Source organism: Arachis ipaensis, chromosome B9 (assembly GCF_059453495.1).
Source record: "Arachis ipaensis isolate K30076 ecotype BB chromosome B9, ASM5945349v1, whole genome shotgun sequence".
In the NCBI taxonomy this organism is placed as follows: Eukaryota; Viridiplantae; Streptophyta; class Magnoliopsida; order Fabales; family Fabaceae; genus Arachis; species Arachis ipaensis.
In genome coordinates this window covers 40,707,621-40,718,768 of record NC_142444.1, presented here as the reverse complement: position 1 = coordinate 40,718,768, position 11,148 = coordinate 40,707,621, and the positions used below count along the sequence as shown (strand labels likewise).

General features: G+C 38.8%; 1 non-coding gene across 1 annotated transcript; it reads left to right on the top strand.

Moving 5' to 3' along the window:
* The first annotated feature begins 665 nt into the window (after nucleotides 1–665).
* LOC148544411 (small nucleolar RNA R71) lies at nucleotides 666–769 on the top strand. The gene has a single exon (XR_015901064.1). It is a non-coding gene; the product is annotated as a small nucleolar RNA R71 (small nucleolar RNA).
* The last annotated feature ends 10,379 nt before the right edge of the window (nucleotides 770–11,148 follow it).

Here is an 11,148-nt window from a genome sequence, read left to right as displayed (position 1 = left end):
GGCCCACTTGTGCTTCCAGATTTCTAATGGAAGACCTTGTTTCATTCATGAAACTTACAGTGGCCTTAGATAGATCAGAGACTAGATTTGCTAAATTAGAAGCATTTTGTTCAGAGTTCTCTGTCTGTTGCTGAGTTGATGATGGAAAAGGTTTATTATTGTTAAACCTGTTTCTTCCACCATTATTAAAGCCTTGTTGGGGCTTTTGATCCTTCCATGAGAAATTTGGATGATTTCTCCATGTTGAGTTATAGGTGTTTCCATAAGGTTCACCTAAGTAATTTACCTCTGCTATTGCAGGGTTCTCAGGATCATAAGCTTCTTCTTCAGAAGATGCCTCTTGAGTATTGTTGGATGCAGCTTGCATTCCATGCAGACTCTGAGAAATCATATTGACTTGCTGAGTCAATATTTTGTTCTGAGCCAATATGGCATTCAGAGTATCAACTTCAAGAACTCCCTTCTTCATAGGCGTCCCATTACTCACAGGATTCCTTTCAGAAGTGTACATGAACTGGTTATTAGTAACCATGTCAATGAGTTCTTGAGCTTCTGCAGGCGTTTTCTTTAGGTGAATGGATCCACCTGCAGAAGTGTCCAGTGACATCTTTGATAGCTCAGATAAACCATCATAGAATATATCCAGGATGGTCCATTCTGAGAGCATGTCAGAAGGACACTTTTTGGTCAACTGTTTGTATCTTTCCCAAGCTTCATAGAGGGATTCACCTTCTTTCTGTCTGAAGGTTTGAACATCAGCTCTAAGCTTGCTCAGCTTTTGAGGAGGAAAGTACTTGGCTAAGAAAGCCGTGACCAGCTTATCCCAAGAGTTCAGGCTGTCTTTGGGTTGAGAATCCAACCATAATTTAGCTCTGTCTCTTACAGCAAAAGGGAAAAGCATGAGCCTGTAGACTTCAGGATCTACTCCATTAGTCTTAACAGTATCACATATCTGCAAGAATTCAGTTAAGAACTGAAAGGGATCTTCAGATGGAAGTCCATGAAACTTGCAGTTTTGCTGCATCAGAGAAACTAATTGAGGTTTCAGCTCAAAGTTGTTTGCTCCAATGGCAGGAATGGAGATGCTTCTTCCATGTAAATTGGAATTAGGTGCAGTGAAGTCACCAAGCATCTCCCTTATATTATTATTATTTTCGGCTGCCATCTCCTTTTCCTGTTCAAAAATTTCTGAAAGGTTATCTCTGGATTGTTGTATTTTAGCTTCTCTTAATTTTTTCTTCAGAGTCCTTTCAGGTTCTGGATCTGCTTAAACAAGAATGTTTTTGTCCTTGCTCCTGCTCATATGACAAAGAAGATGGCACAGAAAAAATAGTAATAATAATATGGATCCTTTACACCACGGTATAGGGATCCTTGTGTTAGTAGAAGAAAAGAAGGGAAGAAAATCTGAACTCAGAGAGAGAGGGGGTTCGGATTTTTGGAGAGTTGAAGGAAAGATGTTAGTATATCAATAAACAAATAGAAGAAGATGAGAGGGGGAAGTGAATTTTCGAAAACAATTTTTGAAAAAGAGTTAGTGATTTTTGAAAATAGTTTTTGAAAAAGGTTAGTAATTTTTTTTTCGAAAATTTTTTTTTTAAATAAAAAATAAAAATAATTAGTTAATAAAAAAGAAATTTTTGAAAAAGAGGGAAGATATTTTCGAAAATTAGAGAGAGAGTGTTAGTTAGGTAGTTTTGAAAAAGTTAAGAAACAAACAAAAAGTTAGTTAGTTAGTTGAAACAAATTTTGAAAACCAATTTTGAAAAGATAAGAAGTTAGGAAGTTAGAAAAAATATTTTGAAAAGATATTTTTGAAAAAGATAAGATTGAAATTAGTTTTGAAAAAGATTTGATTTTTAAAATCTCAATTAATGACTTGATTCATAAGAAATCACAAGATATGATTCTAGAACTTAAAGTTTGAATCTTTCTTAACAAGCAAGTAACAAACTTGAAATTTTTTTGAATCAAAACATTAATTGTTTGTTATTTTCGAAAATTTGAAAAAAGAATAAGAAAAAGATTTTTGAAAAATATTTTTGGAATTTTCGAAAATAACTAAGAATTTTGAAAAAGATTTGATTTTTGAAAAAGATTTTGAAAAAGATAAGATTTTCAAATTGAAAATTTGATTTGACTCATAAGAAACAACTTGATTTTAAAAATTTTTGAAAAAGTCAATCCAAATTTTCGAATTTGATGAGAGAAAAAAAAAGGAAAGATATTTTTTGATTTTTAAAATTTTTATGAAAAACATGAAAATTATGCAATGCATGAAATTTTTAGATCAAAACATGTGATGTATGCAAGAATGCTATGAATGTCAAGATGAACACCAAGAACACTATGAATGTCAAGATGAACATCATAGACACAATTTTGAAAAATTTTTAATGCAAAGAAAACATGCAAGACACCAAACTTAGAATTCTTTAATGCTTAGGCACTAAGAATTCAAGAATGCATATGATAAACATGAAAAGACACAAAACAAAAAAATCATCAAGATCAAACAAGAAGACTTACCAAGAACAACTTGAAGATCATGAAGAACACCATGAATGCATGAAATTTTCGAAAAATGTAAGATGCACATGCAATTGACACCAAACTTATGATATGACTCAAGACTCAAACAAGAAACATGAAATATTTTTTATTTTTGTGATTTTCTAAATTTTTTTGGATTTTTATTTTATATTTTTCGAAAAATTATTTTGAAAAAGAAAAATAAGGATTCCAAAATTTTTAATATGAATTCCAGGAATCTTGCCATGTTAGTTTTAAAGCTCCAATCAAAGGGTCAGGCATGGCTTAATAGCCAGCCAAGCTTTAATCAAAATATGAGTATAATTTAGACATGACAAGCCTAACATGCTCTATCCAAAAGAATTAGACATGACTTTACAGCCAGCCATGCTTCACATGCTTCATGAAACACTGGAATTCATTCTTAAAAATTCTGAATAAAAAATTTTTTTTTTTGAAAACATTTTTATTTTTTTCGAAAACAGATGAGAAAATTTTAGAAATATTTTTGAAAAATTTTTTTGAAAAGAAAACAAAAAGAAAATTACCTAATCTGAGCAACAGGATGAACCGTCAGTTGTCCATACTCGAACAATCCCCGGCAACGGCGCCAAAAACTTGGTGTTGTTGCCGGGATTGGGATCTCAGACGATTCTTAGCGCCAAACAGGAACAATTAAGTCCCTGGCAACGGCGCCAAAAACTTGGTGCACGAAATTGTGATCTCCAGGCTCGAACAAATCCTGGTAATGGCTCCAAAGCTTGGTGCTCTGATCTTAATTCATAATTATCACAACTTCGATACAACTAACCAGCAAGTGCACTGGGTCGTCCAAGTAATACCTTACGTGAGTAAGGGTCGAATCCCACGGAGATTGTTGGTATGAAGCAAGCTATGGTCACCTTGTAAATCTCAGTCAGGCAGATATAAAGTGATGAAGATGTTTTCGAATATTAATTAATAAAATAGGGATAGAGATACTTATGTAATTCATTGATAGGAATTTCGGATAAGCGAATGGAGATGCTTTTCGTTCCTCTGAACCTCTGCTTTCCTGCTATCTTCATCCAATCAGTCTTACTCCTTTCCATGGCTGGCTTTATGTGATACATCACCACTGTCAATGGCTACTTTCGGTCATCTCACGGGAAAATGATCCAATGCCCTGTCACGGCACGGCTAATCGTTTGGAGGCATCACCCTTGTCAATGGCTTCATCTTATCCTTTCAGTGAATAATATGCTCACGCACCCTGTCACGGCACGGCTATTCATCTGTCGGTTCTCGATCATGCCGGAATAGGATTTACTATCCTTTTGCGTCTGTCACTAACGCCCTGCAATCGCGAGTTCGGAGCTCGTCACAGTCATTCAATCATTGAATCCTACTCGGAATACCACAGACAAGGTTTAGACTTTCCGAATTCTCTTGAATGCCGCCATCATTCTAGCTTACGCCACGAAGATTCTGGTTAGGAGATCTAAGAGATATTCATTCTAGCTTATTTCATGTAGAACAGAAGTGTTTGTCAGGCACGCGTTCATAAGGGAGAAGGATGATGAGCGTCACACATAATCATCACCTTCATCACGTTCTTGGGTGCGAATGGATATCTTAGAAGCGAAATAAGAAGAATTGAATAGAAAACGGTAGTACTTTGCATTAATCTTTGAGGAACAGCAGAGCTCCACACCTTAATCTATGGAGTGTAGAAACTCTACCGTATGAAAATACATAAGTGAAGGTCCAGGCATGGCCGTGTGGCCAGCCCCCCTGATCTAAGAACCAGACGTCCAAAGATGCCTAATACACTAGTAAGAGGTCCTATTTATAATAAACTAGCTACTAGGGTTTACATGAGTAAGTATTTGATGTATAAATCCACTTCCGGGGCCCACTTGGTGTGTGTTTGGGCTGAGCTTAAGTGTTGCACGTGCAGAGGCCAATTGTGGAGTTGAACGCCAGTTTTTGTGCTAGTTTGGGCGTTCAACTCTGGTTTTGGATCCTTTTCTGGCGCTGGACGCCAGATTTGGGCAGAAGGCTGGCGTTGAACGCCAGTTTACGTCGTCTATTCTTGGCCAAAGTATGGACTATTATATATTGCTGGAAAGCCCTGGATGTCTACTTTCCAACGCAATTAGAAGCGCGCCATTTCGAGTTCTGTAGCTCCAGAAAATCTACTTTGAGTGCAGAGAGGTCAGAATCCAACAGCATCAGCAGTCCTTTTTCAACCTCTGAATCTGATTTCTGCTCAAGTCCCTCAATTTCAGCCAGAGAATACCTGAAATCACAGAAAAACACACAAACTCATAGTAAAGTCCAGAAATGTGAATTTAACACAAAATCTATTAAAAACATCCCTAAAAGTAACTAGATCCTACTAAAAACATACTAAAAACAATGTCAAAAAGCGTATAAATTATCCGCTCATCATCTACTTTCTATTGGAATAAAACTTTTCAGATTTTCTACAAAGTTTCTCTACAAAGATGCATTAATCTGAACGTAAAAATCCATCGCCCGATTACAAAGCTACAGGTCGGCAAGGTGAAAATCAAACTCATTGCCCGACCACATGAAATCGAATTCATCGTCCAAAATTCTACAAAGATTGGCAAAGCGAGAACCAAACTCGCCGCCCGACTTCGACAAAATTGGCAAGATGAAAAAGCGATAAAAATAGATTAATGCGAAAGCTACAAAAGTTATAAAAAGTAATCCATAGAAAGAGGTCTGACAATGTTTGAGTAAAAATGGATTGCTAAAAATAACTTAGGATGGATCGACATGAAGAAGTCGGACCAATCGACATAAAAGCGACAAAAGTTATAAAAAGTAATCCATAGAAAGAGGCCTGACAAGGTCTGAGTAAAAATGGATTGCTAAAAATAACTTAGGATGGACCGACATGAAGAAGTCAGACCAATCGACATAAAAGCAACAAAAGTTATAAAAAGTAATCCATAGAAAGAGGCCTGACGAGGTCTGAGTAAAAATGGATTACAAGAAATAACTTAGAAAGGACCGACCAAAAAAAAGTCGGACCGGACCAATCAAAGCGACGAAGTTATAAAAAGTAATCCATATAAAGAGGCCTGGCTAGCCCTAAGTAAAATGGATTACTAAAAATAACTCAAGAAGAGTCGACAAGTGAAGTCGACCAACAGCTACAGATCGGATCGACACGAGAAGTCAGACTAACGAAAGGCGTGTGCTAGAAAGGACACAGCTTAACCTAAAAAGCCACGACCTCACAAAAAGCCACCAAAATTGTTCAGACTAAAAAAGTTCCATAAGAACATTAGCAAGTCATCGAACAAAGCTAGCCCCAAATGTCATTCCGACTAAAGCAGGAAACAAACAAACACAAAGGCAATCAAAGAGGTCAGACAGCAAAGTCTAACACTCTAAAGATTCCTGGAAGCATCAAAGGTTGCAAACAAACATACCAAAAAGCTACTACAATAAAAACTCAGAAGGCCACCCAAAGGTCGACCTTAGGAGTTCAAAAGCATTTGTTTTTTCCTAAAGAAAGTTGCTAAGAAAAGCAACTGAAATGTCAAGGCCACACCAGGCCTCAATTACAAGAACACAGAGTTTAAAAAAGCCCACAGATCGGGCTATACAAAAAATACATCACAGAAAAATCATCAAGGGTTCAAGTTCTCTTCAGCAGCAACACCCTGAGTTGTAGAAGGAGGAATAGTCTTCAAAGGAGTCGCATCCACGGTCCCATCCTCACGATTGAGTATCTCACAATCCGGATCGGGTTGGGAATGGTCGACTTCGGCAGAAGGATTTGAAGAAGTCGTGGCTGCAGAGGCTTTAACTGGTGGCACAGGGGGAGGATCCTCTCCTTCATCCTCATCCGGGGCAGGAACAATTTTTCCATCTTCAATAATATTATCCAAACTAAAAAGACTCAGGTCGAGCTCGGGAGCAAGAACTTGGACCTGAGCTTTTAGGTTTTCATACGCATCAGTCACACTGCCCATAAGATGACCCTGGAGCTCAGCATAGTCAGCATAAGCAGACTCCAGCCTCTCCCTGGTCTCCAATAGCTCACCATAGGTTAGAGTATAACTCTCCTTCGACTTCCTGGCCATCTCCTCGGCCAAATTCGCAGCCGCCTCAGCTCGGGTAGCACAAGACTTTTCCTTCTCCAAATCCAATTCCAACTTAATAACTCTGGCATCCAGCTCGTCCTTCAGACCTTTGATCCTATCAAACTCTGACTTTGCATCCTCCAAGAACTCTTTAGTTACATGAACGGGAGAACGCTGGATAGTTCGGGACAAGGCTGCACCCATATGGGCCATCCGAATGCTACTACTGGTAATTGGTACGCGGAATCGTGATTACACTTTAATTATGTAAAATTCATTGCTCTTTCTTTCCCTGGAAATGGCGCCAAAAACATGATGCCAAGACCATGGTTCACAACTCCGTGTAACTAACCAGCAAGTGCACTGGGTCGTCCAAGTAATACCTTACGTGAGTAAGGGTCGAATCCCACGGAGATTGTTGGTATGAAGCAAGCTATGGTCACCTTGCAAATCTCAGTTAGGCAGATATAAATTGATAATGGTGTTTTCGAATAATAATTAATAGAATAGGGATAGAAATACTTATGTAATTCATTGGTGAGAATTTCAGATAAGCGAATAGAGATGCTTTCGTTCCTCTGAACCTCTGCTTTCCTGCTATCTTCATCCAATCAGTCTTACCCCTTTCCATGGATGGCTTTATGCAAGGGCATCACCGTTGTCAGTGGCTACATCCCCTCCTCTTAGTGAAAATATGCTCACATGCTCTGTCACAGCACAGCTAATCATCTGTCGGTTCTCGATCATGCTGGAATAGGATTCACCCTCCTTTTGCGTTTGTCACTAACGCCCAGCACTCGCGAGTTTGAAGCTCGTCACAGTCATTCAATCATTGAATCCTACTCGGAATACCACAGACAAGGTTTAGACTTTCCGGATTCTCTTGAATACCGCCATCATTCTAGCTTACGCCACGAAGATTCTGATTAAGAGATCTAAGAGATACTCATTCAATCTAATGTGGAACGGAGGTGGTTGTCAGGCACGCGTTCATAGGGAATGATGATGATTGTCACGTTCATCACATTCAGGTTGAGGTACGAATGAATATCTTAGAAGCGAAATAAGATGAATCGAATAGAAAACAGTAGTACTTTGCATTAATCTTTGAGGAACAGCAGAGCTCCACACCTTAATCTATGGAGTGTAGAAACTCTACCGTTAAAAATTATATAAGTGAAAGGTCCATGCGTGGCCGAATGGCCAGCCCCTCTGATCTAAGAACCAGGCGTCCAAAGATTGTCTAATACAATTGTAAAAGGTCCTATTTATAATAAACTAGTCACTAGGGTTTACAGAAATAAGTAATTGATGCATAAATCCACTTCCGGGGCCCACTTGGTGTGTACTTGGGCTGAGCTTTAACTTTCCATGTGCAGAGGCCATTTGTGGAGTTGAACGCCAGGTTTGGATCCATTTCTGGCGTTCAACTCTGGTTTTTGATCCATTTCTGGCGCTGAACTCCAGAATTGGGTAGAGAGCTGACGTTGAACGCCAGTTTGAGTCATCTAAACTTGGGCAAAGTATGGACTATTATATATTTCTGGAAAGCCCTGGATGTATACTTTCCAACACAATTAGAAGCGTGCCATTTCGAGTTCTGTAGCTCCAGAAAATCCACTTTGAGTGCAGGGAGGTCAGAATCCAACAGCATCAGCAGTCCTTCAACCTCTGAATCTGATTTCTGCTCAAGTCCCTCAATTTCAACCAGAAAATACCTGAAATCATAGAAAAATATATAAACTCATAGTAAAGTCCAGAAATGTGAATTTAACATAAAATCTATTAAAAACATCCCTAAAAGTAACTAGATTCTACTAAAAATATACTAAAAACAATGCCAAAAAGCGTATAAATTATCCGCTCATCACAACACCAAACTTAAATTGTTGCTTGTCCCCAAGCAACTGAAAATCAAAATAGGATAAAAAGAATAGAGTATACTATAAATTCCAAACTATCAATGAAACATAGCTCCAATCAGATGAGCGGGACTTGTAGTTTTTTGCCTCTTGAATAGTTTTGGCATCTCACTTTATCCATTGAGGTTCAGAATGATTGGCATCTATAGGAACTCAGAGTTCAGATAGTGTTATTGATTCTCCTAATTCAGTATGATGATTCTTGAACACAGCTGTTTTATGAGTCTTGGCCGTGGCCCTAAGCACTTTGTTTTCCAGTATTACCACCGGATACATAAATGCCACAGACACATAATTGAGTGAACCTTTTCAGATTGTGGCTCAGCTTTGCTAAAGCTCCCAATTAGAGGTGTCCAGGGTTCTTAAGCACACTCTTCTTTTTGCTTTGGACCTTGACTTTAACCGCTCAGTCTCAAGTTTTCACTTGACACCTACACGCCACAAGCACATGGTTAGGGACAGCTTGGTTTAGCCGCCTAGGCCAGGATTTTATTCCTGTAGGCCCTCCTATCCACTGATGCTCAAAGCCTTGGGATCCTTTTTATTTCCCTTGCCTTTTGGTTTTAAGGGTTATTGGCTTTTTGCTCTTGCCTCTTGGTTTTAAGAGCTTTGGCTTTTTCTGCTTGCTTTTTCTTTTTCTTTCTATATTTTTTTTTTTGCCTATTTTTTTTTCTGCAAGCTTTGTTCTTTGCTGCTTTTTCTTGCTTCAAGAATCATTTTTATGATTTTTCAGATTATCAAATAACATGTCTCCTAGTCATCATTCTTTCAAGAGCCAACATATTTAACATTCTTAAACAACAACTTCAAAAGACATATGCACTGTTCAAGCATACATTCAGAAAACAAGAAGCATTGTCACCACATCAATATAATTAAGCTAAGTTCAAGGATAAATTCGAAACTCATGTACTTCTTGTTCTTTTGAATTAAAACAGTTTTTATTTAAGAGAGGTGATGGATTCATAAGACATTCATAACTTTAAGACAAAGTTACTAACTACTAATGATCATGTAATGAAGACACAAACATAGATAAGCACATAACATAGAAAACGAAAAACAGAAGAAATAAGAGCAAGGAATGAATCCACCTTAGTGATGGTGGCGTTTCCTTCTTGAGGAACCAATGATGTTCTTGAGCTCTTCTATGTCTCTTCCTTGTCTTTGTTGCTCCTCCCTCATTGCTTTTTGATCTTCTCTAATTTCATGAAGGATGATGGAGTGCTCTTGATGTTCCACCCTTAGTTGCTTCCAATAATTGTGTGGAAGAAAATGTATCCCCTGAGGTATCTCAGGGATCTCTTGATTTGCAGTCAAATGTTCTACCACTGAGCTATAGACCCTTGATGGAAGCTTTTGTTTTCCCTTTCCTCTTTCTAGAGGTTTCTCTGGCCTTAGGTGCCATCAATGGTTATGGAAAAAACAAAAAAAAACTATGCTTTTACCACACCAAACTTAGAATGTTGCTCGCCCTCGAGCAAAAGAAGAAAGAATAGAAGAATAAGAAGAAGATATGGAGTAGATGGATGGGAGGGTGTATTCGGCCATATGGGTGGGATTGGGTGGGAGAGAGATGTTGAATTTTGAAGGTAGTGGGTGTATGGATGTGAGTGGTAAATGGAAAACAGAAGGGATGATCATGAATGGAAAGAGAGATGATGAGGTAGGTGGGGATCCTGTGGGATCCACAGATCCTGAGATGATCCTGTGGGGTCCACAGATCTTGAGGTGTCAAGGCATTTACATCCCTGCACCAATTGAGGCATGCAAAATGCCCTTGCACACAACTCTGGGCGTTCAGCGCCAGGTTGGTGCCCATTTTGGGCGTTCAACGCCCATTTGTTGGCATTTCTGGCGTTGAACACCAGAACCATGCTTGTTCTGGGCGTTCAGCGCCAGGATGCTGCCCATTTTGGGCGTTCAGCGCCAGAACCATGCTCTGTTCTGGCGTTGAACGCCAGGCAGATGCTCCTCCAGGGTGTGATTTTTCTTCTGCTGTTTTTGACTCCGTTTTCAATTTTTATATTTATTTTGTGACTCCACATGATCATGAACCTAAGAAAACATGAAAAATAAGAATAATAGAGTTAGATAAATAAACATTGGGTTGCCTCCCAACAAGCGCTTCTTTAATGTCAATAGCTTGACAGTGGGCTCTCATGGAACCTCACAGATGTTCAGAGCATTGTTGAAACTCTCCAACACCAAACTTAGAGTTTGGATATGGAAGTTCAACACCAAACTTAGAGTTTGGTTGTGGCCTCCCAACACCAAACTTAGAGTTTGATTGTGGGGGCTTGGGGTGACTCTGCTTTGAGAGAAGCTTTTCATGCTTCCTCTCCATGGTTGCAGAGGGAGATCCTTGAGTTTTAAACACAAGGGAGTCCTCATTCCATTGAAGGACTAGTTCACCTCTGTCAACATCAATCACAGCTCTTGTTGTGGCCAGGAAAGGTCTTCCTAGGATGATGGATTCATCCTCTTCCTTTCCAGTATCCAGGACTACGAAATCAGCAGGGATGTAAAGGCCTTCAACCTTTACTAACACGTCCTCTACTTGTCCATATGCCTATTTTCTTGAATTG